General features: G+C 34.9%; 1 long non-coding RNA gene across 1 annotated transcript; it reads right to left on the bottom strand.

Moving 5' to 3' along the window:
- Positions 1–271: 271 nt before the first annotated feature.
- LOC128227199 (uncharacterized) lies at positions 272–1869 on the bottom strand. The gene is made up of 3 exons (XR_008259776.1): positions 1726–1869; positions 1006–1197; positions 272–432 (listed from the first exon to the last, which is right to left on the bottom strand). It is a non-coding gene; the product is annotated as an uncharacterized LOC128227199 (long non-coding RNA).
- Positions 1870–8185: the final 6316 nt, after the last annotated feature.

The following is an 8185-nucleotide window of genomic DNA, read 5'->3' on the forward strand; positions in this document are numbered from 1 at the left end:
CATAAGACTATTTTTTTTATCCGAAATAAACCTACCCTGGGTTCAGCAGAGGCTTACAGTCGCACACGACATCTAACATGTGTATGTTTGTCTCCCGCTAGCTGTGTATGCGTTACGATATCAGGGACACATAATGCATCAGTATGTTAAGGTGATCGACTGTGAGCATTAACTGAACGCAGTGCTGCATATTTTATGCTGTGCTTCTTGTCTCCTTGTCCTACAATGCGCTAAGTGTATAATGATATACTTAGCATAATGTACCTTTTGGTTGACAAGAAACGTTTGTATTAGACCATGCTGAGTTTTCCAAACAACTCGAAAAATTGTGGCCAACGAAATCAAATCCTTCAATGCAATGAAATGTCGCGTTAGATCCGACGAGGTTTGTCGATATTGTATAGCCATTCTTTATCACCAAATCAGAACACCCTGAAATATTCATATTCAAAAGATGTATCATAATATATCTTCCGCTAAACAACATACATGTTCACTGAATAGCCATCAAACATCATGTCATTGAAACTATTAGAAGACTAATTTGTTCCGAAATACTTAGATTATAAACCCTAAAATCATGTATAATTCATGTCTTAATGATGTTAAACTAGCTGTGTCTCGTTCCGTCTCATTTTGCGAGTACCGCTGTGAAGACATCCCTTGTATGTTCAAGATAAATTTCTAAGTCACACCTCAAAAGCTTTGGACACATAGATGGTAGAATTGGAATAGATGACAGAAGATGAGGTTGTATTTGACTCCACCCAGTATTCACAGTCTATCGTATTAATTACAAATTGTTATTCTAGAGGAATTAATAGACAGTCAAAATAAACAAATATGCACGAATCTCCGAGACACACGGAAAAAGAATTGAATAAAAAGTGTAATATAAATCTTATGCAATTAAATCAAAGAATAATTGCAATGCTTGTATTTCAAAGCTTGAAACATAATTTGACGGGGTGAATTTGGATGAAATAAGCTGAGCACATAACATACCCACTGGCACACACGTGTAGTTTTCTGAACTCCATTTCCCAGTTTCTGTACACTGTAGAGTTATTTCGCTGTCATTATGGCCATATACATGATACCCATCATTGCAACTCACGCCGGCACTAGATCCATACGTTGACCTTCTGTTATTTAACAAAACGTTTCCATTACTTGGTAGATGGGGCATTCCACAGTCTGTTTGCAAAACCAGAATACTATGATATGGTAATAATGCAAAAGGTATGCAAATTGATGAATTTTAATCAAACCTCTTTTTTCAAATACTAAGTTTTATCTGCAAAACTAACCGGAGCCTGTTAAATAAAAAAAATACTTCATAAACAGAAACGGGAAAACATATTTGATGACTTTTCTATCGTACCAAGTTTAACTTCTCATGTATTCCCGTTAGTACTCGCTTTGTCAGTGACGATATTGCTGGTCGTTCAAAGGCGTTAGATATAACAGCTATTATAAGACTATATTTTGAATATGAAGTAAACCTGCCCTGCGATTAGTTACGACTTACTATCAGGCGCACGCGACAGCTAACGTGTGTGTTTTGGATTCCCGCTTGCTGTGTACGCGGTAAGATATCAGGGACACATAAAAAACAGATTGTGAGCCTTAACTGAACGCAGTGCTGTATAATGTATGTTGTGTTACTTGTGCGCTTGGCTTTAATGTACAAAAGTCTTTATTGATATATGTAGCATACTGTACCTTTTGGTAGACAAGAAACCTTTGTATTGGACCATGCTAAGTTGTTCAAACAAGTCGAAAAATTGTGGCCACTGAAATCAAATCCTTTCATGCAATTAAATGTAGCATGAGATCCGACGAGGTTGGATGAAATTGTGTAGCCATTCGTTAACTCCAATCTACTACAATGATCTAAAACATTCATTTTGCAACAGATTTATTATGATATAGCTACCACAAAAACAACATGAACACTCAATAGCCATCAAACATCATGGAATTTAAACTTTAGGGAATATCCAATTTGTGTAAATTTTGTCTAAACCCTTAAATGATGCGACAACTGGCAGTCTCCCGTTCCGACCCATTTTGCGAGTACCGCACCGAAAAGGCGAATTAGGCATATTTGTTTTTAACATTACGTAGAGCATGATCCTTTGGCAAGGGCGTAGCAACCGGCCATCGCACATCTTTACGACTTTGGCGTCGAAATTGTTATTACCAATATATATATTTTTTATTCTGAAAAACACTATAGATTTGGTTATTCGTAAGGTTTGAATAACAAAACAACAGAAAATCAGCTAAATGGTACTTACTACTGTGCATGAAAGTCCAATATCTAGCATGGAACCCAGACAAAACATAGCGATGGTCGGTAGTAAACTGCAAGGTCATATGGCTTGATGTTGAACAAATATCCCAAGTATGCCTGAAGCCACTATTACTGTATAATGACAAATATTTTCGAAATTTTATCAACGAAAACTCGAGTGAAAAGGAACTATAGTTGAACCATGGCGCAGAATTTGGAATGCCCATATAACGTGAGTGTATAGCTTTTATTAAGTGACCTAGCTAAAGTTGTAACCCAAATCGCTATCAATTTATTGTTTTGCCTTTACGTCTCTTTCTTTTTAATACATACATGTTGGGACAAGGATGTGACTGATTTCTTGTTTATCGGTTTTTAATTTTTGCGTGTTAAAATAATCGCATTTAGTCGGGTCGTTGGTACCGTATCTTTTACATCTACTAAAGACTTTCGTATACTTCACGCAATAAGAACAATATTCATATGTAAAACGAGTTATTTATAGCTGTTTATTTCTTGGAAATAAATACATAGATGTACTAAATATCAAGCTTAACAGTTTATTCACTGGAATATTTATTGGTAGCATGCACGACCTTACCTTCCTATTAATCTAGAAGCAACAGAAGGTCCATCATATACTCGCACATAATCATTGTTTTCCAGTTGAAAATGATCAAACTGTACGCATACCGTTGAATGTTGTGGTCCGTTAATGTAGTAAGTGCAATTATAATTATAAGGATAGTTCCTTGGATAGTTTAAGGACGAAAAGTACCCAGACATTCCATTCAGCCTTTCGATGTGATTGGTGGATGTTACTGTCAAGTAGAGAATAACGTTCATCTATAAACGTTGTGGAACACTTTTTAATTGAAAGTATCCATGTCGAATATCAATATTTTATTAGTATATTAATTACTTCAGTAAGTAAAATTTGCAATATAAGCTATTTGTTTTTTTCACACGATGTCATACATGAACAGAGCAATCATACCTGAATACGAACTCACCGTTACGTCGTTAGTTTTAGTTGAATACTGTTACATTATTAGATTCATTTGTTCGTCATTGATGATGAAAATTGGAGGAAACATGGGAATGTTTTTAAATGTATTTCAACAATGTTTTACTTAATTTATTCGAGATCATAGTCATAGTCATTTGCAGATGGGAACATCCTTTAAACAGTATTGAAAGTGATTAAAATGAGATCACTCACTTTTATAAGATCTAAAATGGTAGATAGATTAAGTAATAAAGACGCCAAAATGAAATAATGTCAATCTAAGATAAATAACCAAATCGACCTTTCTAAAATGCAATAATTGAATATGTTCATCATCATAGTGTGTCACTATTTTACGCAAACTGTAATTGTCTATTCAGAAATACCAATGAAATAGCACTCACCTACGAGCCCTGTTAAAATAACAATCACTACACACATATACATTGCTGTGTTTAAAGTTACATTCAGCTATTCGTTTATATTTCGGTTGATATTAAGAAATGTGGTATCTCGCATAAAAATGCGTTTGAACACATCCTTTACGAATTGAGATAATAAAAGCCCATTGCGGCACATGTAATTTCTCTTACTGCTCATTTGTTTCTAGTGCTCTTCACTGTGCAATAACATGACATATGAAGGGATTTCACTGTAGAAAAAACACACAACATTTTAGTAAGTTTTCTTCATTGCATGACTTCAAAAGGCTATTTCACTTAGTTTGAATTATTGAACTTAATTCTCCATATAATTGTTTTCAAACAAAATTATTTTCTAGTTCGGCCTTGTATTAATCTTTCGTAACGAGTTGCCAGTTTCGTTATCAATAAACCTCTAACGTTAGTTATCTCGCATTTCAATGCTTTTAAGGATCTAGTTCAACATTCTTATCAATATCCCAGTGCATACTAGCGAAAACATAGGTCCCATATAATAAATAATCCAAGTGAACATTTTATGTTTATAATTATGATAGAGGGTTGATGCATAAATTACATTAAATGCATCATTTCCGACTAAACTTCAGCATAATTTCTAAGGTGAACACAACAAAACTACAATTTTCAAATCATGTCAAAAATAATAATTTTATATGTTTATAACGTATTTTATATATTTGATTAGATACACAAAGCGTACTCCTAATCAGGGAAATTGTGATCCAGTTTTCAAACGTTTTCTAAAAACGAATTGTTCGATCATATGTTTGTACACAAAATCATAACACATTTGTACGGTGACACAGAGGTGACAAGTGTATGAATTATTTTTCTCGTGCGCACGACATATTAAGTCGGGCGCACGAGATACTATTTCGTGCGCACGAGATAAATAATTCGTGCGAACGAGATAATTGAGTCGTGCGCACGAGTTACTATGTCGTGCGCAAGAGTAAGTTATTTGTGTGCAAGAGATACTATGTCGTGCACACGACATTAGTTAGTCAATCAGAATTCACGTTACAAACAAAGATGTTGTTTGAAAAAGGCTGATAGCAGGTATAACTGTATTCGATTATATTTTAATGCAGGTTTAACGTTAAAAGAAATTCGGTTTCTTTTACGCGATAAGCATTATTTACACATATCACACAGAAACACTCTTCCATTTATGCCAAAGCTATTTAATGAAAAGTTATTTTTGAAGAATAGTATTGAAGAAATTGTTCCTTTTTATTTATCACTATAGCAACCAAGCGGGGACGGTGTCTTTTATCGCCTTATAGGCTAAGATTTATCGGACATTAACCAATTTCTACAATCGGTATTTCGGCACCAAAGTATACATACACTTTCGGACATCGTGGTCTTCATTCGACAAATTTTCACCATCATTTCTGTCCACATAAATGACAAACACCACTTCATCGTTACTACCCCATACGTATCACGGCGTCATTTGATCACCGGGAAAGTCGCACAATAATCAAGTGTGTTAGCTTAGATATTCAGCAATGGAAATATTTGAATATAATGCAATAAACACATACGTAAACGAATATATCACAGTCTGAAGTTTTTGCGTGCTAACGGCGATTCTGTGATGGATGGCGGTCAGTAAATGAGAAGTGGTCCGGCCGTAAGGGTTCAGTGGACGCAACCACGTCCACTGAACCCTTACGGCCGGACCACTTCTCATCTACTGACCACCATCCATCACAGAATCGCCGTTAGTTGAAATTATTAAAGACAGGTAATGGTAAGGGAAGTTTTCAAAATCACTGGTTAGTTTTGCAACCGTTTTAATACACACACCAAAATGGATATAGGGCTTCTTGACTGTCAATTAGTGGACAACTCTGCCTTTTTGAGATATTTTGATAAAATGGCAATGGACGTACCTTTCTCGTTATTAAATCTGTGATTAAGGGGAACATGCTTGATACGATTGTTTAATTATGTTGAGCGCATGACCTAGTAGCACGTGTGCACGACAAATTATCTTGTGCGCACCACTTAGTAACTCGTGCACTCGGCAAAGTAGCTCGAGTGCACAACTGAATTATCTCCTACGCACGACATAGTATCTCATGCGCACGACTTAAATTCTTGTGCGCACGAGATAAATAAAAACATACACATGTCACCTCTGTGCAGCCTTTCATTTAACCTTTTAAATATTTCATTCGGTAAATGATGAGCAGTGTATTTTTTTAATATTTTTTATGCGCTTTACAGTAATTAAGTTAGTTTCGTACATTAACTTTTATTATTTGGAACGCAATCGCATTAATCAATGTTTACAGATAAATGTTTTTACAACGTTTGAAAGGGAAAATGTAAATAACAAACTAAAACGCCGAATCATAGCAGCGAAACTGGCGTAGGAATAACAGTCTACATAATTCGGCACAAAAAGGGTATGCCATAAAGACGGCAATTAGAAAATATAATTGACAGCCCAACATCGATCTCCACAACTAAGCATTAAAGAAACGGGAAACTCGTTGCTTTCAGTGAAAGGAGGTACTTTATTTCACGAATATCATAGAAAACCATTTATATAAAACTTTGTCTTATATCAACATGAATAATAACAACGAACATCCTTAATACACGTAATTACATAATATTTAATTAGGTGATTTTAACTTAAAGGACAACTAATTCAACCTGAGTTGTACAATTTCTCATGCAGATTGGCATAACTTTTAAACCAACATCTTAGTGGTGATAAATGACTCAGACTCAAATGCAATGCTCTGTGTGGCACATTTAATTATGACAAATACCAAAGTCCTCCTGTGTATAGCCAAACAAAACACCCCATTCACAACTTTACATCCTGGTTAACATTTCTTTAAGAGTTCATGATTTTTGCTCATAATCATATATGTATAGGTATGACATAAACTGTCATGCTTCACATGTTTTTTTTTTAATAAAGTCAATGACCATAACTCTATGCTTACTAGAGGCAGCCATAATATTTTACCCCAGTTTAAAAAAACTAGCTATCAGTCCTGTAATGTGTTATGACCCAGGCGCATATACAGTCGCATGCTCTATATGAAAATTATATTTCCTAATGGCTAATAGCCATAGCTCTGTATGTCTAAAAATATTTCGTTCTGTATAGGTTACGACTAGGCTATAACAATGAACAATTATCAATTATTATTATGAGATGAATCACTTAAATACATGGCCTTGCAAAGCAAACGAATTTTGTAATTTAGGAAAACCCATGATTCTTCAAGTCAAACGACAACTTAAGCTTTGGTGGCTATATTTGCCTGTTTATTATCTCAAAATGCATTAATCGGGGTGGAGGCAAGATGTACCAAAACGAGGTCTTATGAGTATCAAACAGTATCAAACAGTCGGCGATCACTGGATAACTTCGAAACACAGCCTAAATTCGACTTCTTATCAAGATGAAACTTAAACAGCAAGAGAGAAATATAAATAAAATACCGCTTTATTTACACACACCGCCACATTCATGACAACAATGTTAAATGTTTCAAGATATAGTACTGACATTGAAAACTGACAATTGAGTACAAATAGATACGGTCTCTAATACATATCAATAGAGATCACTGCTATGGTGATGGAAAGAAATAAGGTGGCTGGTCGCTTTGTTAAGATTTTATTGAATCAGCTCCAACAGTGTTTGGACTCCTTTTCCAACTCCGTGTTGTGTAAATCCAAAATAATTCTCGATGAAAGATCGTAAGAACACATCTAAACTTAGATATTCTTGAAATAATTCAAAAAATGTTGTATCAAACTAAAGATAGTGTTCATTCCGTCCTCTGACCCGATATACGTTTTGAAAAATATCAATGAAACAGAAACGAAAATACTGCTTTAGAACATACGGGTAATAACATTTATATAACCAGCAACTGCTTAATAATTCATTTACAAGTTATCTCTTTTATTTCTGTTTTGTTATGACATCAGCAAATTGGACTGTTAATTAATTCACATGATTGTTCTCCCTTAACAAAGATATATGGTCGGAATATCGATACTGTTAAGCATTCCATTGCTCAATCGAAGTGTTTTGTTGTATTAAATACACCCCGCTACAAATGAGTGAATTACTTAAAGATGTCTACTTAATGTGTTAACATGGATAACCGTTTCGGCAGTGTCGTTGAAGTAAATTCACCACTCAATTGAATCGTTTAAAACTCATTTATATTCATATACAAGTATGTAAACAAATCGTTCAACATTTGTAACACAAAACTCTTTAGCAGAGTTTCTGGAAGGGTGATCGACCTAAAGCCAATGCAGACCCTTAGACAGGCGGGTCCAGGACTTCACATAAGAGGTGGTGCACCTTAGGACGTGCGCTCCCTTCACCAAATAGTTTCCATATTTAACTTTTAAGGCGAAAGTTTAAATGTTAAACATAAG

The sequence above is a fragment of the Mya arenaria genome, chromosome 3 (assembly GCF_026914265.1).
Source record: "Mya arenaria isolate MELC-2E11 chromosome 3, ASM2691426v1".
NCBI classification, from domain to species: Eukaryota; Metazoa; Mollusca; class Bivalvia; order Myida; family Myidae; genus Mya; species Mya arenaria.